The sequence below is a fragment of the Nipponia nippon genome, unplaced genomic scaffold (genome assembly GCF_047370975.1).
Source record: "Nipponia nippon isolate SJK-2023a ecotype South Korea unplaced genomic scaffold, ASM4737097v1 scaffold_31, whole genome shotgun sequence".
Classification (NCBI taxonomy): Eukaryota; Metazoa; Chordata; class Aves; order Pelecaniformes; family Threskiornithidae; genus Nipponia; species Nipponia nippon.
In genome coordinates this window covers 3,974,361-3,998,118 of record NW_028262349.1, presented here as the reverse complement: position 1 = coordinate 3,998,118, position 23,758 = coordinate 3,974,361, and the positions used below count along the sequence as shown (strand labels likewise).

The 23,758-nt window shown below is 46.5% G+C and overlaps 1 long non-coding RNA gene across 2 annotated transcripts; it reads right to left on the bottom strand.

Annotated features, from left to right (window-relative positions):
* Positions 1-120: 120 nt before the first annotated feature.
* LOC148054349 (uncharacterized) lies at positions 121-23,745 on the bottom strand. Of its 2 annotated transcripts, none has more exons than XR_015707296.1 (5): positions 23,609-23,745; positions 22,370-22,487; positions 2,477-2,564; positions 1,682-1,864; positions 121-1,048 (listed from the first exon to the last, which is right to left on the bottom strand). It is a non-coding gene; the product is annotated as an uncharacterized LOC148054349 (long non-coding RNA). The 2 variants fall into 2 exon arrangements; XR_015707297.1 differs by having other exon boundaries at positions 1,735-1,864.
* Positions 23,746-23,758: the final 13 nt, after the last annotated feature.

Sequence of the window (23,758 nt, the reverse complement as noted above, 5' to 3'; positions counted from 1 at the left end):
AAAAAGCAGGTCGCTGGACAGCACTGGTTACGCCTTTCTGCGTGTTTTTGTACCCAGGGAAGTCAAACAGGCAATCAGGGGAGGGAGAATTTGCTGCTGATGACCAGGGAGGAGGGTGTGGGTGAAGTTTTCCCATTTATGAGATGTAAACAAGCCCTGCGGAGCAGGTCAGGCCACACAATGCCCTCTTATCACGAGCCATTTCATTTGGCATAAACACCAGCCCCCAGGTCAGGGCCATAATCTCTCCCAGATGCTTTTGTCCATGGGCCTGATCTAAGGCTTCAAACCTAAAGTGGGGAATGAAATAATCCCCACCCACTGCCTTCTCTCTCTAGCATCCTTTTTCTACCCCAAAACATACTTCCCTGGTGCAGGAGGTTGGAGAATGGTTCCCACAGGAGGTGGCCATGGCTCTCCTCTGCACGCCATCGGGGTCACTGCAGCAAGTACAGAGCTGCCTTACGGCGCTGCAGGCAATGAGGCTTCACCCTGATGCAGAGCCTGGGAAGGGAAGGCTGGGCCAGGGGCTGCTGCCCTGAAGGGCTTGTTGGGAGGTAGCCACAAGCCCTCAGCCTGTCAGGGAGTTTAACCTGACCCGTCAGTCAGGGTCTCCATTTCCCAGGCTCCATCCCCATCACAAATGAACTTGTCTCACAAAGCCCAGTCCAACGTGACAAGTGTTTATACAGGACTAATGAGTGTCTCCGTCCCCAAGGACATCATGGATTGCTTAGGCGCCGAGGTCCAGGCACGCATGCCGTTTCCCTTGCCGCATACAGGCTTGCAAAGAGGCGCAGCCCTAATTCTGCCCCACTGCAGGGAGCAGCCTGGAGTGCTTTGGGCTATGCTGCTTCAGACAGGGAACCCACACATGGCAGGAACCGCAGGTGCCTCTCCAGAGGGGATGGCTGGTCCAGCAGCGAGGCTCTCGGCTCCTGTGCAAGGACCGCGCGGTGTCCTCCCAGCCCGGCTCCCTGCAGGACTGCCAGATCAGCGAGCAGCCACAGGATGCTTGCCTTCATGGTTTAGCCATGCAAACCATCTCCTGAGAAAGAAAAGCACCATTTTCTCATTTAAGTGCCTTAAATACACCAGGATTTGAGTAGGAAAATACCTCTCCCTTAGACCTTTCTCTATGCTACACCACAAATATCTGGCACAACTTTCTCCACCTCTCCAAGGAGCCCTGGCTCTGCTGGATTTGCCTCCCTGAGCCTCTCTGGAGATGTTCAATAGCCGCACAAAGCGATGGGGCCCATCAGCAAACAGCTGTGATGCTGGGTTTGGGCTGTGCACTCCTGACAGCCACCTCTGCCCATGCCAGGGCTCCTTCCAGCCAAGCCCTTGGGGCCCCATAACCTGGCAGTCTCCTCGGAGCAGATGTGCGTTACCCCCATCCCACACAGCCCGGGCCATGCCCCGCCACAGGGCACTGCCTTCAGATGGGGAACTGTGGCCAGGGAGGAACTGGCCTCCCCGCTCTCCCCCTGCACGTCCCCGCTGCCATGGTCAGAGCCTGGTGGGACCCAGGGGTGCCAGTTCCCCCCATATCCCCAGCTTGGCCCCAGCAATGTTGGTCAAGACATCAGCTTCATAGGAGAGGAGGAAAGGTGCTGCCAGCGTGGTCTCAGCTGGGAATCATGATGCCTTTGGTTTCCAGAAACATTTCGGCACTTACCTCCCCTTACCCCTTGGGAGATGCCTAAATTTATCAATGCAGTTGGTGCCCACCTAAATGGATTCTTCCTTCTCCACACCGCTCTCCTTATGCCCTCAGCAGCTGCTGGGATTCACGCTCACCCGTGCCTCTGGATTTTGTGCAGATCTGGGCTTTGCAAAAGCACGTAGCAGCACCAATGTCCTGCAAAAACCAGAGCGCAGGAGGCAGCAGTCGAGAAGAGAGGCAGAGGCTCCCACTGCTGCAGAGCCTGCACCCAACACGCTCCGGTCCACCACAGGTCCTGTCCCTTTGAAATAAATCCTTAGCAGTACCTGATCCCCCCCCACCTGAAAAGCCCTGAGGCAAAGGGCCTGACGGTACAGGGATGGGCAGAGATCCCCAGGGCAGTGGGAGGTGCATCACAGCACACCAACCTATTTCACACCGGTGCCCAAACAGGCTTTTGCTGGTAACGACTTTCAGCGCTGCCACCCCCAGACCAGGAACTGCAGCAGTTGTCCCATAAAAACCTCAGCTGGGGAAGATAATTCTCCCAGCAAGAGCTGGAAGACGCTGCAAGGAGAGGGTGTAGGGGTTTCCACATGTTCCATTCTGCAGTCTCCAGCTCTGCCAAGACCAAGCTGAGCTCGACAGCATCAAGCACGGAGTATGGCCATGCCCATGTCAAGACTGAGCTGCCCTACATGCGTCCAAGCCCTCCCCACGCCCAAGCAAAGGAGACTTCAGATCTATGACAACTACTGTCGCTCAACAGGAATGAGCCCGATCCAGTCCCACGTTTCAAAGACGTACCAGCTCCAAACGTCGTCCCTCTTTCCCCAGCTCCTCTTCTTGGATTCCTAGAGGTGAAGCCCAGACCTGTGCAAATGGCTGGTCTATCCTTTAAAGATCAAATTAAAAAAATTAGGAAGAGGAAGATTTTTTCTGCTTTAGGTGAACCCAGAATGAAACCTTCCTATTTGTCACAGCAAAACATTTTTTTTTTTCCTTAAGTGGAGACAATGAAAACATTTTGTCGTCCCTGAAATAAAATGTTTCTCTGTTTTCAAATGCATGTTTGAAGGCACTTGCGGTCCCCCGCTTTTTTAATTAAAGGCAGGCAAATTTCAAACAGAGAATGTCACAGTATAATAAAGAGTTGAAGCATTTAATTTCAAGCATATCTTAAACAAAGCCTGCAGTTTTTCATCCCCAAAATACTCTGTTTTTTCACTTCAAACTTTGGTTCAAGTTGTAAATAATTTCAAAGGAACCAAAATAACTTTTATTTTCCCTACAAACAAATGTTTTATCTTAATTCCAGCCAGGCTAGCTTAAAGTGATTGGAGCCAGACTCTTCTCAGTGGTGCCCAGTAAATGGACAAGAGGTAAGGGCCATGAGTGGAAATACAGGGAATTCCCTTTAAACAGAAGAGAATTTTTTTTACTGTAAGGATGGTCAAACGCTGGAGCAGGTTGTGCAGAGTGGTTGTGGAGTCCGCGGCACCACCAGCCCTGCCGAGGCCAAGAGTCACACGGTGCTTTGTGGTACTTTCAAGCTCCAGTTCCTGAGATTTTGCAATTGAGTTTTTAAAATAAAACGCACATTTCTTACACTCATAAATGAAAACCTGTAACTGCTGCCTGACCTGTAAGGGGGAAAACAGAAGGCAGATTTGTAAAAGAGAAACCCACAGGCATTTAAAAGAAGCCATCCTGTGAGCAGCCAGTCTGAACGCGGCCGATTTCTGCAGACCGTACACCTCCTGCTTGGATCCTCCAGTGTCCAGTAAGGTGTAAACTCTGAAAAGCTTCTCGCAAAGTTGGGTATTCAAAATGTCCTGTGCCTATATGGATTCTCTCAAGTTTAGTAAGAGGTTTAGCTTGTGCTGGAGCATTGCACTCATTAGGGTATTCATTCCTTTCCTGGCGACCTCGTAAGACTGGGGCTCTGTGCTTGCCTAGCCTCCTAATGGTCCCAACGCTCTCCCTCTCATTTTAGCCAGAACCCATCTCTGAAATTGCAAACATCCAGGGATTTCTATCTTCCCACAGACTCCGGGCTCTGCTACAGGCCCACAAAATAAGTGAAGTCCTGATGCTTGTAATGGAGGAAGGGGCTGCCGCAAGCTGCAAAGGTTCTAGGGAAAACATGGTACTGTGTCAGCAGTCAGGAAAGGTGACGAGCTGTTCCATACCCTGAAAGACACTATGCCTTCTGTCCCTGCTGCTTTCTTGAGAAATGCTGAAACCCTAAATATAGATGCATACAAGATGCCCACCTTAACCCCTGCTAGATTATCTCACCATCAGGCCTATTAAGGGATGGTATCAACAACTTGCACAGTACACAGCAAAACCGGTGGGGAAAAAAAAACAAGGTTCCATCTTCAATAAAGTCAGAAAGTCCAGGAAAATACAAAGCACTAAGAATAAAAAAAACAAAAACATACTATTAAACCATCTTGCCATCCCTGAACACCCAATACAAAATTACTGACCTGAAAAAGAAAAAAAAAAAAAGCTGCATACAAGTGTACTTTATATGCTGCTAAACCTCGACTGGTTCTGAAGCCCTTACTTCAGATTCAGACAGACACCTCTGCTTCTCTACATGTCAAAACACACCTACTCAAATAGCTCAGGGAGCTCAACAGCCACACTCAGCTGAAGGAGCAGCAGAGCACCAGCAAAGCCCAGGAGCAGAATAAGCTCCCTAACCTTAGGCTGTGGCTCATATACCCCGGGCCCCGCCCACCACCCTTCCCACAATCCCCTGGGAAAGGGGCGGGGCAAACCACCAGCAGGCCTCAAGGCAGCCAGAGGAGCAGTAGAGTGTTTGCTCATCTGCCTTAAGCTTACAGCGTGCAAAACACCAAACAGAGACAGCAACCCTTCCTGGAAACGACGATAGCAGCTCTTTTACTACATCTATGGCATCAGCAACGTGACCAGATAGGAAATTAAACTTAATTTTTCTGGGGCATAGATAGAAAAGCCCAGAGAGTGGTGGTGAATGGCGTCAAATCCAGTTGGCGGCTGGTCACGAGTGGTGTTCCCCAGGGCTCAGTGCTGGGGCCAATCCTGTTCAATATCTTGATGATCCAGATGAGGGGATCAAGTGCACCCTCAGTCAGTTTGCAGATGACACCAAGTTGGGTGGAAGTGTCGATCTGCTGGAGGGCAGGAAGGCCCTACAGAGGGACCTGGCCAGGCTGGACCGATGGGCTGGGGCCAACTGCATGAGATTCAACAAGGCTCAGTGCCAGGTCCTGCACTTCGGTCACAACAACCCCATGAAGTGCTACAGGCTGGGGGAGGAGAGACTGGAGAGCTGTCTGGCAGAAAAGGACCTGGGGGTGTTGGTTGACAGCTGCCTGAACATGAGCCAGCAGTGTGCTCAGGTGGCCAAGAGGGCCAATGGCATCCTGGCTTGTATCAGGAATAGTGTGGCCAGCAGGTGATAGTGCCCCTGTACTGGGCACTGGTGAGGCCGCACCTCGAGTACTGTGTTCAGTTTTGGGCCACTCACTCCAAGAAGGACATGGAGGTGCTGGAGAGGAGGGCAACAAAGTTGGTGAAGGGTCTGGAGCACAAGTCTTAGGAGGAGCGGCTGGGGGAGCTGGGGTTGTTTAGCCTGGAGAAGAGGAGGCTGAGGGGAGACCTTATTGCTCTCTACAACTGCCTGAAAGGAGGCTGTAGCGAGGTGGGGGTCGGTCTCTTCTCCCCAGTAACAAGCAATGGGATGAGAGGAAACGGCCTCAAGCTGCGCCAGGGCAGGTTTAGGTTAGATATTAGGAAAAACTTCTTCACCGAGAGGGTGGTCAAGCATTGGAACAGGCTGCCCAGGGAAGTGGTTGAGTCTCCATCCCTGGAGGTATTTAAAGAACGGATAGATACGGTGCTTGAAGACATGGTATAGATGGACTTGGCAGTGATAGGTTGACGGTTGGACTCGATGATCTTAAGGGTCTTTTCCAACCTTGACGATTCTATGATTCTATGATAAAAAGCTAGGTGTCATACTAAACTACGTAGTTCACTAAATGCAATAGCAATGTTATTGTCAAAAATTATGTGTAGCAAAGAAAAATTGGAGGCTCTGATGGAACAAGAGAGCTGGAAAGGGAGATGAAGCGTTACAAGGTGCCGTGGAGAACGAGGAAGGTCTTGGGAGGCGTCGTGACTGTGAGGAGAGGGGTGTTGAGGGGGCCTGACAGACAGAAGAAGGCTTGGGACAGCAAGGAGGATCTCAGGTGAGCACGAGGGGGTAAGTACGAGGGGGCGCAGAAGCCCACCTCAGACAGGACATCGTACCATGCACCAACCGAGACCAGCCGACAGATGAAGCCGTAAGGACGAGAGGTCCGCCACGAAAGCAGCTCGAGACCCTTAAGCCTGATTACCTACGAAGTCCCTTTGGGAATTACAGTGGCAGTCGGCCAATGGAAAAGCCATAACGGTGTGACATGGTGACTCAAAGATCTAAAACGGACACCTTACGACTACAGAAACTGGTGTTAAAAACACAATAGATAAACAAGAACAAGAGAACATAACTGCCATGACTGATACTAGAGCAAACCTCATGGGACACTTAAGGAAAAAGGCAAAAATGGAAAAATAGAAAAAGCTTGCATGCGCGGGACAGCGATAAAAGACAGACCCCCAGCTGGAGATTTTTACGAGCAGAAATGTGCTGGTTTTGGCTGGGGCAGAGTTAATTTTCTTCGTAGTAGCTGGTATACTGCTGTGGTTTGGATTTCACATGAGAATAATGTTGATAACACACTGATGGTTTAGTTGTTGCTCAGCAGTGCTTACACCAGTCAAGAACTTTTCAGTTTCCCATGCTCTGCCCAGTGCACAAGAAGCTGGGAGGGGGCACAGCCAGGACGGTGACCCAGACTGGCCCAAGGGCTGTTCCATACCCTATGGCGTCAGGCTCAGCGTGTAAAGCTGGGGGAAGAACAAGAAAGGAGGAGAGTTCAGAGTGATGGCGTTTGTCTTCCCAAGTCACCGTTACCCGTGATGGAGCCCTGCTTTCCCGGCAATGGCTGAGCACCTGCCTGCCCATGGGAAGGGGTGAATGAATTCCTTGTTTTGCTTTGCTTGCACGCGCGGCTTTTCCTTTACCTATTAAACTGTCATTATCTCAACCCGTGAGTTTTCTCACTTTTACTCTTCCGATTCTCTCCCCCATCCCACTGCAGGAGAGTGAGCGAGTGGCTGGGTGGTGCTGAGTTGCCGGCTGGGGTTAAACCACAACGGTCCTTTTTGGCACCCAACGTGGGGCACAAAAGGTTTGAGATAATAACAGATTCACCAGAGTGTATTAAGGAATTTGTATCTGTTAACAGTTGTTGGTCACAATATTGATTCCTCTGGTCTCGATATTGGTTTCTCTGATCTGCACCATGCCCTTGTTTTTGCTGTACGTGTTAAAGCTTGGAGTTGGGTTTTGCAAGTTTGCTGTGCTCTGTGGTGATTAGTGATGTTTTTGCCTGGCAGATTTGTTTTCAACACAATGACCTTGAGCTTTATCTGGTATTTGGGTTTTGTACTGAAGCCATTACTGTACTTTGGGTACCACCTCGTGGAGACAATTAGCAATTATACTGCTTCCCCCGAGAGGTGTTTTTATGGAGGAAATACAGAATGGCACCTTCTTCTATGATGTTTCTTCCTTCGTTACAACAACTTTTCAGTATCTTGAGCATCCTTGGGTAGTTAAGATACATCTGTTGGTATGCCTTGGGAATATTGTTTCGGTTTTGTCTAAGGTTAATAAGCAATTTAAAAATATCATCCAGAGATCTGCCCCAAGGCTGGGTAGTTATGAGTGGCAGGGTGTGTGGGATAGCATGGGCACATGCCTGGGACAGTGGGCCCCTCCGGTATTTTGGAATTTCACCCCTGAACAAGTGCAGAATCCTGAAAAATTAGAATATTTGGGAAAAGTATGCTGTCACCCTGGCAATTCTAGGGAGACACAAATCACCGCAACGTGCTGGGGCCTGGCCCATGCCTGCCAAGCCCTGTGCAACACTATTCGGTACCCTCAAGGGGAAGAGAAGGTCTCTGGATCTGACGACTTGGGCTGCTCCAGCTGGAGTCCATTGGGAGCAGGGGGTATCACCCCAGCCCCACAGCACATCCCTCCCTCCCCTGGCCCCAACCGCAGCCGCTCGCCCAGCGGCTGGAAACGCATCCAGGATCACAGAGGAAGCAGCAAGTGTTTGTTCCTTCACACAGATCAGAAATCCCGGCAACGAGTTGGCTACAAGGCTTGGTGGCCAAAGGCAGCAGGACAGGGGGGAAAGAGGGAAGAGGAAAGCAGGAGGAAGGACGGAGGGAGGTAGGGAAGAGGTGTGGGACAGGGAGCCAGAAAACGGGATACTGGGAACAAGAGAGGGACAGGGAACTGCACAAGGGTGTCGAGAGAGAGAGAAATGGAGCGTAGCGAGGAGGAGGATGGGGAGATGGAGTAGGGAACCACAGGAACAGGGAGATGGAGAAATAAAGGGGCGGGGGACAGGGGAGAGGGATGGAAGGGACTGAGCAGGACAACAGGAAGGGCAGAGGGACAGAGAGAATGAGAGACACACAGGCAGCGGCGGGGAGGGCAGGGAGTGGGATTTTACAACGACAGGGAACTGGATAGAGGGAGACAGAGAAAACTACAAAAGGGGAACAAAGCCGAAAGTTGGGGTTTTTTTAAGTGACAGGAAGGTGGGTAGAGGCAGTCATAGAGAAATTTAAAAGTGACAAACACAGGAAATAATTTTAAAAAAATAGAAAATCTAAGATGGATAGAGCAAGAAATAGAAAGGGAATAGGACAGAGAAGCAGGAAATTTTTAAAATCGTTAAAGGGAGCTATGGAGAGGGAGATTCAAAAGAGAAAATAAAAAGCAATGGGCTACAGGAAACACAGAAAAGAAAAAAATGGCACAGGGAACTAGATAAATAGTTCAGAACTAGACAGAAATAAAATTTTAAAAGCAACATGGTACACGACAGGAAAGTATTAAAAATAAGGGAAGGGGAACTAGATAAATGGAGACATAAAAAGAAAATTTAAAGTGCAACAGGAAAACAGAAAATATTAAAAATGGGGAGAGCTAACTGAATAAAAGAAGAGAGAGAAATTCAAAAGGGATGGGACAGGAAAGAATTAAAAAATAGGGATAGGGACCTTGATAAAAGTAGACATAGGAGGAAACTTGAAAATGCAAAGAGGTACAGGACAGTCAGCGGAGAACTGAAAACAGGGACAGTAAACAAGATCACAGGTACACATAGAAACAAAATTTTAAAAGCCAAGGGATTAAGAGAGGAAAAAATGAAAAAAGAGAGATGGCGATCTAAATAAACAGAGACATACGGAGAAAACTTATAAAGTGAAGCAGAGGCTGCAGGACAGGCAGGAAAGGATTAACATATAAGCACGTTGGATGGGATAAAATTAGACACAGAAAAAATAAAAGCCACATCTATTAAGAAAGACAAGAAAAAACTACAAAATAAAGGCAGGCTGACAGAGAGACACATACAAATTTAAAAAGCAACGGGGTACATAACAGATCGAAAACTATGAAATAAGGACAGGGAGCTTGATCAAAGTAGATATAGAAAGAAATTTTCAAAAGTAACTGGGTAGAGGACAAACAGAAAAAAAATTAAACACAGAGGCAGCAAACTAGGTAAAAGTAGACATAGAAACAAAATTTTTAAAGCCGAGACTAGGACAGGAAAGAATTAAAAAATAGCAACAGCGAACTAAACAAATGAAGACAGACAGAAATTGTAAAAGGTGACCACACTAAGGAAAGACAAGACATAATTAAAAAAAAAGACAGTGAATGGGATAAAGGTAGACAAAATTTTAAAAGCAACAGAGTTTAGGAAAATAGACGGGAAAATTAAAAAGTAGGGGCAGCGAACTAAAACGGGGACATAGGAAGACAATTTAGAAAGCAAAGGCACTAAAGAAAGAGAAGAAATAATTAAAAATAAAGACATCGAAGGGAAAAAAGTAGACATAGAAAGAACATTTTAAAAGTAATGGGGATTAGGGAAATAAAGGGGAAAATTAAAAAATAGGGACAGTGAACAAACAGATGTGGAAAGAAAATTTAAAAAGCAACAGCACTAATGGAAGACAAGAAATAATTTTTAAAAAACAGCAAAGGGAACAAAAGTTGGCATAGAAAGAACATTTAAAAAGCAGAGGGGCATTAGGGAATTAAAGGGGAAAAAATTAAAAAATAGGGACAACCAACTCAGATGGAGAAAGAAAATTGAAAAAGTGAGGGCACTAAGGAAAGACTGGAAATTATTAAAAGAAAAGACAGTGAAATAACGACAAAGGGAATAAAAGTAGAAAATTTTAAAAGTGACAGGGATTAGGGAAATAAAGGGAAAAAATATGAAATAGGGACAGCAAACTAAAACAGAGACGCAGAAAGAAAATTTTAAAAGTGATGGCACTAAGACAAGAAATTATTTTAAAAAAAATCAAAGGGAATAAGAGTAGGCATAGAAAAAACATTTTAAAAGCAATGGGAATTAGGGAAATAAAGGGAAAAAATATTTAATAGGGACAGTGAACTAAAACAGATGTAGAAAGAAACTCTAAAAAGCAAGGGCTCTAAGAAAAGACAAGAAATTATTAAAAGAAAAGACAGTGAAATAAAGACAGTGAACAGGATAAAACTAGAAAATCTAAAAAGCAAGGGAGATTAGGGAAATAAATGGAAAAAATTTTAAAATAGGAACAGCAAACTAAAACAGAGATGTAGAAAGAACATTTAAAAAGCAAAGGCACTAAGGGAGGACAAAGAATAATTTAAAAATAAAGACAGCTAAAAGAATAAAATTTTAGAAACAGGATTAAGGAAATAAAGAAAAAAATAAATAGCGACATTAAACTACTCCAGAGAAGTAGAAAGAAACAGAAAATCTAAAAAGTGATGGCAAAGAAGCAAGAGAAGAAATAATTTTAAAAGTGAGGAGAAAAAAAAGTAGGCATAGAAAGAACTTTTTAAAAGCAAGAAGGATTCAGGAAATTAAGGGAAAAACTAAAAAATAGGGACAGCAAACTAAAATGGAGACATAGAAAGAAAATTTAAAAAGCGACGGCACTAAGGAAAGACAAGAAATAATTAAAAAATAAAGATAGACAAATAAAGACCATGAATGGGATAAAAGTAGACAAAAAATATTAACAACAACGGTGATTAAGGAAATAAGGAAGACATAAAAAAATAGCAATGGCGAACTAAAAAAAAAAAAGAGACATAGAAAGAAAATTTTAAAAAGCAATGGCAAAAGAAAAAAAATTAAAAATAACTTAAAAATAAAGACAGTGAAAGACATAAATGTAGAAAATATTAAAAGCCAAGGGATAAAGAGAGGAAAAAACTGAAAATAGCAATAGCAAATTAAAAGGCAGACATAGATAAAAAATTTTAAAAGCAACAGCACTAAGGAAAGAGAAGACGTAATTAAAAAATAAAGGCATCAAAGGTAATAAAAGTAGACATAGAAAGAACATTTTAAAAGTGGGGGAATTAGGGAAATAAATAGAAAAATTAAAAATAGGGACAGCAAGCTAAAGCAGATGAAGAAAGAAAGGCAAGAAGTAATTAAAACAAATACAGCGTAATGAACACCAAGAACGGGATAAAAGTAGCAAATTTTAAAAAGTGACAGGGACTAGGGAAATAAATGGAAAAATAAAAAAAATAGGGACAGTAAACTTAAAGAGATGGAGAAGGAAAATTTAAAAAACGAGGAAAGACAAAAAATAATTGAAATAAATATGGTGAATGGGATAAAAGGAGACAAAATTTTAAAAGCAATGGTGATTAGGAAATAAGGAAAAAATTAAAATATAGTGACAGCAAATTAAAACAGAGACGTAGAAACAAGATTTTAAAAGTGAGGGTGCTAAGGAAAGACAAATCATTAAAAAATAAAGACAGCAAACGGGATAAAAGTAGGCATAGAAAGAAAACTTTAAAAGCAATGAGCATTAGGGACAGCAAACTAAAAGAGCTGGAGGAAGAAAATTTGAAATTTTTTTAAATTTAAAACACATGTGGAAATATAACTTTAAAAGTGACAGGGCACACAACAGGAATGAATTAAAAAATATGGATAGGGATCTTGATAAAAGTAGACATAGAATGAAAATTGAAAAAGCAACAGGGTTCAGGACAGACAGGAAAAAAATTAAAAATAAAAACAGTGAATTGGTTAAAGTAGACATAGAAAGAAAATTTTAAAAACAAAGGGGTAAAGGAAAAGCAGGAAAAAAATTAAAATGGGGACAGCAAACTGGATAAAAGTTGACATAGAAAATTTAAAAAGGAAAGGCATTAAGGAAAGACAAGAAAGAAATTTTAAAATAAGGGTAGGGTGACAGAGACATAGGAAGAAAATGATAAAAGTGGAGGCATTAAGGAAAGACAGGAAAAAGTTAAATAAGAACAGGGAGAAAAATACAGAGACAGAGGAAGAAAATTTCAAAAGCAATTAGGTACAGGACAGACAAGAAACAAAAAAGACAGTGAATTGGTTAAAGGAGACAGGGAAAGAAAATTTTAAAAGCAACGGGGTACAGGACAGACAGAAAACATAAAAAATAGGGACAAAGTGGATAAACTTTGACATAGAAAGAAAATGTAAAGTGCAATGGCTTTAAGGAAAGACAAGAATAAATTAAAAAATAAGAACAGAAGAAAAAAGAGACACACACACAAAAGTAAATTTAAAAGGCAACAGGGTACATGACACAGGAAAAAAATAAAAAATGTGGATAGGGAGCTTGATAAAAGCAGGCATAGAAAGAAAGTTGAAGAAGCAACAGGGTACAGGACAGACAGGAGAGAATTAGAAAATAAAGACAGTAAACTGGATAAATTAGCCATAGAAACAAAATTTAAAATTGATGGAGTATAGCATAGACAGGGCGGGGGGGAGGACAGGAAGTGGAATAAACAGAGACATAGAAAGAAATTTTTTAAAGCAACCGGGTACAGGACAGAGAGGGAGGAATTAAAAAAACAGGGACAGGGAATTGGAGGGAGACATAGAAAGAAATTTTTGAAAGCGATAGGCTACGAGAAACACAGAAAGAATTAAAAAAAGGAACAGGGATGAGATTAGAAGGAAACATTGAAAGAAAATTTAAAAAGTGAGAGGTTATACAGAAGGAGGAATTAAAATTTAGGGAAAGGGAGACAGATAAAAGGAATTCTTGAAAGAGAAACTAAATAGTAATGGGGTACAAGAAATATAGGGAAGGATCAAAAAAAAAAATCAAGAAAGGGAGCCAGATAGAGGGAGACCTAGAAGGAATTTTAAAAAACAATTGAGTACAAGAAGCATAGACAAGAATTAAAACAGGGGACAGGAAGATGGATAGAGAACAGCAGAGAAAGAAAATTTAAACAGTGATCAGGTACAAGAAACATGGGAATATTAAAAAAAAAACAGGGACAGGGACATGGATAGAAGGAACCATAAAAAGAAAATTTAAAAAGCGATGGGTTACAGGACAGAGGGAGGAATTAAAAAATAGGGACAGGGCACTGGAGAGAGGGAAACGTAGAAAAATAAATTAAAATGCAATGGGGTACAGAAAACACAGGGAAGCATTAAAAAATAGGGTGAGGGAGCTGCAGAGAGGGAAATGTAGAAAAAAATTAATAGGTGAAGCGGTACAGGGCCGAGTTGGTAGAAGAGTAATGCATTTTGGGGAGCCGGACAGGCAGGTGGGCTGGCAGAGAGGGAGACAGAAGGGCGGACAGGCAGGGAAGCAGGCAGGGAGGCAGGCAGGGACCTGGGGCAGGGCGGCAGAGATGGACCGGGACGCACAGGAGAGAACAGGCGGCTCACCACCGCTCCTGGCTGGAGACCTTCACCGCCCCGACGCTTTCCTCCCTGCCTCGGCAGCAGGTGCCTCGACGCTCCTCCACCGCGAGGCTTGCCGGCGGCTCTCCCGCGCGGCCGATGGCGGCACCGAGCTCCCAGCACCGCGTGCTGGTGTCTGCTCTGCCAGGGACGGCTTGCAGGGAGCCTTCCTCGCCACAGGCACTGGCCATTCCTTGCTGGAGGCAGCCGCCTGCGGGACACCCCGGCATTCCCTCCTCGGACAGTTCCCCTTCATCAGCTCCCTCGGGCAGGCCTGCCTGGGCAGGAATTACAAAATAGGGACAGTGAGCTGCACAGTGGGAGACACAGAAATAAAACTTGAAAAGCAACGGGGTACAGGATAGATAGGAAAACATTAAGAAGTAATGACAGGGAGATGGATGGGGGGATACATAGAAAGAGAAATTAGAAAGCGGCAGGGTACAGGAAACACAGGAAAGAATTTTAAAATAGGGACAGGGTGGAAGATAGAGGGAGAAACAGAAAGAAAATTCAAAAAGTGATGGGGTACAATTCACACAGGCAAGAATTAAAAAATAAGGCCAGGGAGCTGGCAAGAGAGACACATATATATAAAGAAAATTTTAAAACAAACAGGGTAAAGGAAAGAGTGAGAAGAAATAAAAAATAGGAACATGGAGCCAAACAGAGAGAGGCATGGAAAGAAAGTTTGAAAAGCAATGGGGTAGAGTAGAGGGAGGTATTAAGAAAATAGGCTCAAGGAGCTGGATGGGGGGAGATATAGAAATGAAATTTTAAAAGTAATGGAGTACAAGGCAGTGCAGAAAGCCCAAAAAATAGGGAGAGGAAGCCGGTGAGAGAGAGAGACAAAAAAATTAAAAGGCAACACGGTACTGGGCAGAGTTGGCAGAAGAATAAGAAGTTTTGGGGAGCCATACAGGCAGGTGGATGGGCAGAAAGGGAGACGGAGAAAAGGAGGCAGGCAGACGCCTGGAGAAGGGGGGCAGAGACGGGCCAGGATGAAGAGGAGAGGACGCACAACTCACCGCAGCTCCTGGTGCCGGCAGGAGACCTTCACCGCCTCGACGCTGCGCTCTCTGCCCCTTCCTCCTCTGCAGTGCCGCCCGCCCGACCCTCGCCCATCAGCAGCACGCAGTGGACACCTCGATGCTCCTCATACACCGCACGTAGCCAACAGAGGCACCGAGCTCCCGGCAACGCGTGCTGGTGTCCGCTCTGTCAGGGACGGCTCGGAAGGATCCTTCCATGCCACAGGGACTGGCCATTCCTTGCTGGAGGCACCTGCCTGTGGGACCGCCTTGGATTCCCTCCTCAGCCTGTTCACCTTCATCAGCGTCCTCAAGCAGACGTGCCCTTTTACAGCCAGAGCCCTTTCACACAGCACGCCAGCCCCATCGGCCATGCCTGGGGTGCCCCAGCCCCAGCCAGAGCCCACGGGGAACAGGGGCCATTGCCAAACCCCACAGCACATCACCCCCTCCCCTGCACCCATCCACAGCCACCAGCTCTGCACCCAGGGGCTGCAAACGCAGCCAGGGGCACAGAGGAGGCAGGGAAAGTTTATTCACGAAAGCATGTAAGAAATCCCGGCAGTGAGCTGGCTGCAAGGCTCAGGGCCACAATGCAGCAGGAGCAGCTGATCCCCTGGTTCCAGTTAAGCTGGGGAACGAGACCATAGATTTTTTTAATTGACAGTGGGGCCACTCATTCAGTAGTCACCAAGGAAAAGACCTCTAAGTGAAGTAACTACACCTATTGTTGGGGCAACGGGAAAAAGAACATTAAGGCCATTTTTGCAACCAATGGAATGCACAATCGGGGGCACCGAATTAATCCATGAGTTATGTGCCAGAATGCCCCCGACCTCTGTTGGGACGAGATTTGCTATGCAAAGTAAATGCACAAGTAACCTTTTCTGAGAATGCTGTACAGCTCCATATCCCGCCTGAAACAGCCTGGAGAGCCCAGATCTGCTTCCTGACAGACGAGATATCGGAATAATCTGAAGAGAATATTCCAAACACTGCACTAAATGCGGTAATTCCCCTGGTATGGGCTTCAAAGAAACTAGGTAAAGCAAAGAATGTAAGTCTGATTGAAATAGAACTAAAAGAGGGGGCAAAACCAGTAAGGGTGCATCAATATTCTATTAGGCTGGAAGCTCTCAAGGGCCTCGAACCCCTGATAAATACCTTTATACAATATGGACTGCACAGAGAATGTCAATCTGAATATAATACACCAGTCTTACCAGTGAGAAAGCCTTGCTCCCAGGAATACCAATTGGTGCAGGATTTGAGGTCTATAAATCAGAAAACAAAAGACATACATCCTACAGTGTCAACCCTTACACCCTGTTACCCGAAAGCAATGCCTATTTTACAGTGTTAGACTTAAAGGATGCCTTTTTCTGTATTCCAGTGGACAAACAAGGTCAGGCACTCTTCACTTTCAAATGGGAAAATCAGACTACTGGAAGGAAAGGACAACTGTGTTGGACTGTTCTTCCCCAGGGATTTAAGAATAGACTCACGTTGTTTGGTGAAGTATTAGCCAAAGAATTAGAACAGTGGGGAAGTAACAATGATGGTGTTAGTCTTTTACAGTACGTGGACGATATCTTAACTGGAGCTGATACTGAACAGGCTTGTACGGAAGCCACAGTACGCCTGCTAAAGTTTCTGGGACTGGCTGGATAGCGGGTCTTGAAAAAGAAGGCCCAAATTGTGAGGGAGGAAGTCTGGTATCTTGGTTTTAATATATCAAAAGGACAACGAGCGCTGGGGGAAGAAGGAAGGAGGCTATATGCCGAACAGCTGTACCAAAACAAAAAAAAACAACTAAGGAGGTTTCTGGGAATGGCCGGGTTCTGCCGTATATGGATTCCCGATTTTGGACTTACAGCCAAACCCTTATATGCAGCCACAACGGGCCCAGGGGAGCTGTTGGAATGGACTCCAGAATGTCAAAATAGTTTTGATGAAATTAGAAGAAAATTATTGGAAGGCCCAGCCTTGGGCCTCCCTGATCTGACAAAACCTTCTCAGTTGTATGTACATGGGAGACAAGTGGCCTCTGGGGTAATGACTTAAACTCTTAGAAGCTGGAAAAGGCCAGTAGCCTGTTCCTCAAAGCAATGATGAAGTGGGCAAAGGACGGCCGGCTTGTCTCCGAGCCGTAGCCACCACTGCTTTGTTAATCCAGGAAGTCCGAAAGCTCACCTGGGGACAACCAAGAACGGTACTAGTCCCACCCGCAGTGGTGGCTATTTTAAACCCAAAAGGGCGCCACCGGCTTTCTCCAAACTAAGTGGCCAAATACCAAGCCACACTAATAGACCAAGATGTTACTCTAAGTGTAGTATCAAGCCTAAACCCTGCCACCTTATGGCCAACGGCAGAGCAAGAACCTTTACGACATGACTGTTTGACAGCTATTGAACGGGTCTCTGCCAGCAGGCCAGATTTGAGAGATTGGCCATTGAGAGATGTGGATTTGGAACTATTTAGAGATGGCAGCCGTTTTATGCAGAATGGAGAAAGAAAGGCTGGATATGCAGTACTTACCTTATGGGAAGAAATAGAGGGTAAACCTTTGCCTCCAAATACCTCGGCACAGAAAGCTGAAATAATCTCTCTAACAAGAGCACTGGAAATTGGGAAAGATCAAAGAATCAACATATATATACTGACTCTAAATATGCCTTCGGAGTTGTACACGCTCACAGAGCTATCTGGAAGGAACGTGGGCTATTGAACTCCCAGGGGAGTGGTAGAAAATATGGGCAAGAGATTTTAAAACTACTTCAAGCCGTACTAGAACCAAAGGGGGTGGCAGTGATCCACTGCAGAGCCCACCAAAAGGGACAAGGGGAAATAACTCAAGGTAACAGGTTGGCAGACCAGGCTACAAAAAGAGCTGCTTTATATGAACCGGTAATAGGAGCCCTCATACCTCGCAGGAAACCTGATATGGAACCTCCACAATATTCGGAAAAAGAGAATCAATTGGCAGAAAAATTGAAGTGCACAAAAAGTGAAGAAGGATGGCGGGTGGCCCCAAATCAACAAGTGTTAACCACATCTAAAACGTTGGAGGCCCTCCTTAAAAAATTGCATGAAGAAACACCTGTGGGGTCAGATGCTATGATGGGCAGTATCGAGAGATACGCTATAGGGCCAAAAATGCAGACAATTGCAGATATAATAGTAAAGAGATGTCAAACTTGCTGTGCGAACAACCCTAAAATCCAGAAGAAACCTCCAATGGGTGAAGTAAGAAGGGGAATAACCCCTGGGGAATACTGGCAAATAGCTTTCTCTGAATTACCAAAATGAGGACAATATAAGTATCTACTTGTTTTAGTGGATACGTTTTCTGGATGGCCTGAGGCTTTCCCGTGTCACAAGAATAGGGCTAGGGAAGTAATTAGGATTTTTATTGAAAGAAATAATCCCCAGGTTGGGAGTTCCTGAGGGTGTATCCTCGGACAAAGGACCTCACTTTATTTCAGAAATTGTTCGGGGCTTATCTAAATTCCTCCGGATAGAGTGGGATCTGCCTGCCCCTTGGAGGCCACTCTAGTGGGATGGTAGAAAGGATGAATCAGACCCTTAAAAAGACAAATTCCTAAATTATGTCAAGAAACCCAGCGTAAGTGGGTAGATATTCTACCAATTGCTCTGATGAGAATTAGGATCACTCCTTGAGTGAGGGAAGGGATAACTCCCTTTGAAATATTATATGGAAAACCGTCTCCCATTAATGAGGTAGGAAATTGGAGTGATCAGATGCATGTTAAAGGTGAAGGAATTTTGAAAGATTCTTTGTTCTCTCTCTTGCAGGTATTATCCTCCTTACACAGGTATCTCAACCAGCGAGGTCTGCTTCCTTTGGACTGTCCAGTACATAACTTCAAGGCCAGAGATCTGGTTTATATCCAGACCTGGAAGGAGGAACCACTAAAAGAGAAATGGAAGGGACCTTACCTCGTGCTCCTGACCACATACACTGCAGTAAAAGTAGAAGGGATCAGCACCTGGATCCACTATGCGAGAGTAAAGGGAGCCCCCCCAGAGGGCAGCGGGCATCGGTACCAACGGGAGCCCTAAAGCTAAGGCTTCTAGGAACTATACGGGTTATGAATTGCACTGGGAATGCCGAGCTTGCCTTTGCTGAGCTAGAGCGTCCACAAGGACTGCTACTATTTTGTAGCGGGTTGACAATATTACTACCTAGAGTTATGATATTTGTTTGTAGGAGCACGGACCTTTTCAAACTAAATCACAATATCAATAAGACCATTAATGAGAGCAATCTTAATTTCACTATGTTTACCAGTTAGTAATACTAATCTCATTTTATGGGATGGGATTTTCTTTAACAGGTTGGTTACAGAGCTTACGTCAACCTTTGATTATGATCGTAATACTGATTGTAGTAGTTTGTATAATTTTTGGATGTATCAAGAGTCTAATCGTCCGAGCTGTAATGTCAGGATCCTCACCCATAACGATAACCACGACCCAGGGAAGCAGAGAGCCCTGAACCGCAGCAGTACCGACCGTTGGTCGCCGGGCGGCAGCATCATCTTAATTATTGTTTTCTGATCAGTATGATGAGCAACGACTGCTACCTCAGCCCAGTTTATCCCATCCAAGGGCCGTAACTACTTACTGGGGCTACAGGGCTTATATTTCTCTGCCCTTTTCCCCCTCGCAGCCCAGGCAGCAATACTCGTTGCCTCTGTACCAAAAGGCATCCCAGTGGCTCGAGCATTTCAGTCTTTTGCATTTGTCTGCTTTAAAAGGCTGGTGGTTGTTTCTGTCCGTGCCCCCCACCCCATTCCCTAGGGAGGGGAAGCAGCACAGGGATCCTGTGGAACAGGGTGTTTTTCCCCCCAGAGTAAGCCCCCGGAATTGCTGTATTCGTCTGCATGTGGCATCAGGGTTGTGAGAGTGACAGCAGCGAGTCAACAGAGGCTGGAGGCAGATTTAAAAAAAAGGCAACACAAACGGCACCTGAAGGCAGGCAAGAAGAGACTGAAAGCAGCTTTGTGGGGCCATAGAGCCCTGGAGGTTCCATCGTTGCTCTGTGCAGGAGCGTAGCTCTGCACTCCCTGCCGCTCCCGCCAGCAAGTGCGGCGGCTGCGCTTTGCCGCGTGGAACAGGCAATGCTTGGTGGGCTGGGGGGGCTGCCCTGCCAATGTGTTGGCTGAGCTGCTCGGTTCCTTTGGCTGCCTAATTTGCCGCCTTAAAACAATCGCTTCAATGCTCGGTTTCTTTATTTCAGACCCCTCTAAATATCTCCTGGCCTGCAAGCCATTTTCAGCAAGCAACACAGCTGCAGTCCAGTGCTGGCAGAAATCTAGCTGTCATCTTGCTTTGATAGCAAAAGGCTTTTGTACCTTGAATCCCCTGATAGTTTTGGCATCAAGACTGCAAGGCAAGAAATACACCTCTACTTGAACAAGCAAGACACCTGCCAAATAGCTGAGCACAGTGCTACACAGCTGCCTGTGACACCTTTTTCTGCTAAAACCAGAGCGTGGTTCCCTTCTGAAGAGCCACCGGCAGTGCAGAGAGTACCTCGGCTTTCCCTGCACCAGGTCCCCCGGGAACAGCGTCTCAGTCGGACTGGAGCGTGCAGCCGCCTCCGGTCGTCCCAGCCCCTCGCCCTTGAGAAAGCGGCTGCCTGTAGCAGCGGCAGAACCGCTGCTGCCCAGCAGGGAAAGGCATGGCTCGGGGTAAAGCTCCCCAGGCTGCCTGTGTCCCGGGCAGAGTCAATGACCTCGACAGCCTGTACACAGGGCCAAGCTAAAACAACCCGAGAAAGAGTCATAGGGTGTAGCAGTTTCTGCAACAACCGTACTTTCCAGCCTAGCTGGACAGAGTAAGAGGCAAGAGAAAGGGTACATTGAGAGAAAGGGTACATTGAGGGTACACCAACAGAAAACATTTGGTTTATAGATGCTTCAGCAAAAAAGGTAAATGGTAAATGGCAATGTAAGGCCACTGCATTAGATATTACCACCGGCAAACAAGTAATAGAGGTGAAGGCAGTGCACAAGTAGAAGAAATAAGAGCAGCTGTTTGGGCAGCACAAAATGGAGCAAAAATCATATATGTAGACTCTTACGCTGTGTGGGCTGGTGCCACACAGTGGCTCTGTCAATGGGAAACCTTGAAGTGGGAAGTAAACAGATCCCCAGTTTGGAGAAACAAAGGCAATTGTTCCTAGATATAGCCAGGAAAACACCTTTCAAGATGGGACGGGTAAAAGGTCATGCTAAGGATAATCAACCAGCCACAAAGTGGAATCAAAAGGTAAATGAGCTAACTAAAACTAGGAAAATCACCTTAAATCCCAAGTGGTATCAACTGGGAGAATGGTTACATCAAAACCTAGGCTACACAGGTAAAGCAGCACTTTACTTTGCTGCACAGAGTAAAGGCTGGCCTATAAACAGAAAAACTTGTGAAACTTATCTTAGTGAATGTCGCCAGCGTAGAGTGAAATTACTAGCAGATCGTCCTCCTAAAGCACCACCTTCACCTATCAATGAAGGGAAAACTTTATGGTCTAGATGGCAAATTGATTATATCGATGTTGTGGTTTAACCCCAGTCGGCAACTAAGCACCACACAGCTGCTCACTCGCTCCCCGACAGCGGGGTGGGGGGAGAATCAGAAGGGTAAACGTGAGAAAGAAACTCGTGCAACCCGCTTGGTGCAGCGTTCACTTTATCCATCCCAGCATACCTAAAGAAAATGGAATCCCAACAAAACCAGTTGGCCTGGCAAGCAGCGATGGGCTAACTCAGCCCGTCAGTCTGTGCTCAGTGAAATACCTCCGTCACCAGACAGACGGAGTTTGGAAAAAGTACACTTGCTCCAAGTCCTGGGACTGCAGCCAGTAGATGGCATTCATATGCTATCGCATGCATACGTATGCTATCATATGCTATCAGGTTTAAACTGCCTTGGAAAACACAAGAGCAGCATTTTTCATATAAGAACGAAGGTAAAAGGCAAATATTCACCTTAGCTGGAGATGACCCTGCAGACTTTGACAATTAACTTTGGAGCCATCAAGTGTTACAGACTTCCTGGCATCTCCCTCTGTCCCCATGGATCTTCTGTCTGCTTCTTATGCCTTGAAGCAATATGATGCATCCCTAAAGCATCCGTGAGTATCTTGTGTATCCTGGACCACAGGGATGCCCAAACCGTGAGGTGCGAGTGAGGGGTACCCCACCATCCCTCTGAGGTCTGACCCAGGATCTACCAGGCTGACCATGCACATGGCTAGGAGCTGCCAGCATTTGGCTAGCACTGATGTGTGGTGCTTTCTTTACGGTGACATCCACTGGATGGAGGAAATACTGTCCTGCAGGAGCCACTCATCCTAGGAGAACAATGATGTCTGCATGGAGCTACGCCACTTGCGTTTGTAAGGGCTGGGAACAGCCATCTCCCCGCTGAGGTACCAAGGCTCCCGTTCCCACCACGTGGGAGATGTGAGCACCCAGCAGGGACATGTGGTTACAAGAGGAGGATGGAATGGGTGACGTGATGGGAAAGGCATGGTGTGTCCTAGATGAGCAGCCCAGGAGCGTGCCAGAGCAGGGCCTTGTGAGACTGTGACTTTACCTGCAGCGCAGCACCTCAGCCCTTCTCCTGAGCCTGCAGACCTCGGCTGGCACCACTGGAGAGCCCCAGCACCGCGCCGAGACTGCATGGGAGGGCTGCGTGAGAGCTGGGACCGAGACAGGACTCCTTACCGTAACGGAAAAAGAGGTGCAATAGGTAGGCTCCTGCTTCCACCACACAGCACTCCTCCATCTCTCCACCGTGCCCTGATCTCCAGATCACCGCAGCCCCTCTGCCCACTGAACAGTCCTGAAAAAAAATCACACGCATCGTTAGCAGATGGTAACAGGAAAATCTCAGGGCAGCAGGCAGAGGCAGACTCCACAGGCCTGCTCTATAAGTTGATATAATAAAAGAGATGTCCTCTCTCAGACCATTTCTGCTAAGACTCAGAAGACAAGCCCTTACACTTCCTTCACTGGGGGGCCACTACTAAAGCTAGAGCTACCTTCATCTTTGCACGGCACCAAGCACATTGGCTGCATAATGCAAACATGGGGGGGATTTTTGACAGCAGACATCATCAAACTAACCCTGCCTCCACCAGCAGCTGGGTTGAGGCTTTGGCCCGAGCTGGAGGGAAGGCTGTTTGCCAAAGCCCAGGAACCAGAAGGCAGAGATGTGAGCCCAAATCTGGAGCAGGTGAAAATCACTGCTTCTTCATTCACTTTTAGGTTTGCAAAGGAACCAGCAAAGGTCTCAGGCTCTAATGCAGTTACAGACATCCTGGAAGCGAGGAACAGGAGCTGATCCCCCAGCACAAGGAGGACCGTCTGTCGAGTCTGTCTGTACAGCCCCTGGCACCAGAAGCGAGACCAGTGCCTGAGCTTTAGGTACAAATCAGCTTTGCATGTGCAAAGCAAGATGGACCATTAAATCATAGAATCATTTAGGTTGGAAAAGACCTTTAAGATCATCAAATCCAACTGCTGACCCAGCACTGCCAAGGCCACCACTAAACCGTGTCCCCAAGCACCACATCTCCCTGGCTTTTAAATCCCCCCAGGGATGGGGACTCAGCCCCTGCCCTGGGCAGCCTGGGCCAGGGCCTGACAGCCCTTTTGGGGAAGAAATTTTTCCTAATACCCAACCCAAACCTGCCCTGGCGCAGCTTGAGGCCGTTCCCTCTCGTCCCATCGCTTGTTCCTGGGGAGAAGAGACCGACCCCCCCCCCGGCTCCAGCCTCCTTTCAGGCAGGTGCAGAGAGCGATAAGGTCTCCCCTGAATCCTGCACCCCACCACACGCTGAGGCCACCTTTTACTTTCTCAGTGAATGATGCGCTGTATTAAAGAGCCCTCCCCTTCCCACCCACCCCTCCCCAGCTCCCACCCCTCCTCCAGGACCAGATCCTGCTGGATGATGGGCATACCTCGCTCCCACTGAAAGCAGCAAGGAGACGGTGCGCTCAGCCCCTGGCAGCATCATTCATCCGGAGGAAGAGTGTAGGGAGATATTTGGTACCTCGCAGCCAATTGGAGGAGAGGTGACACCGAAAGGGGGGTGCTCTCAGCTGCTCTCT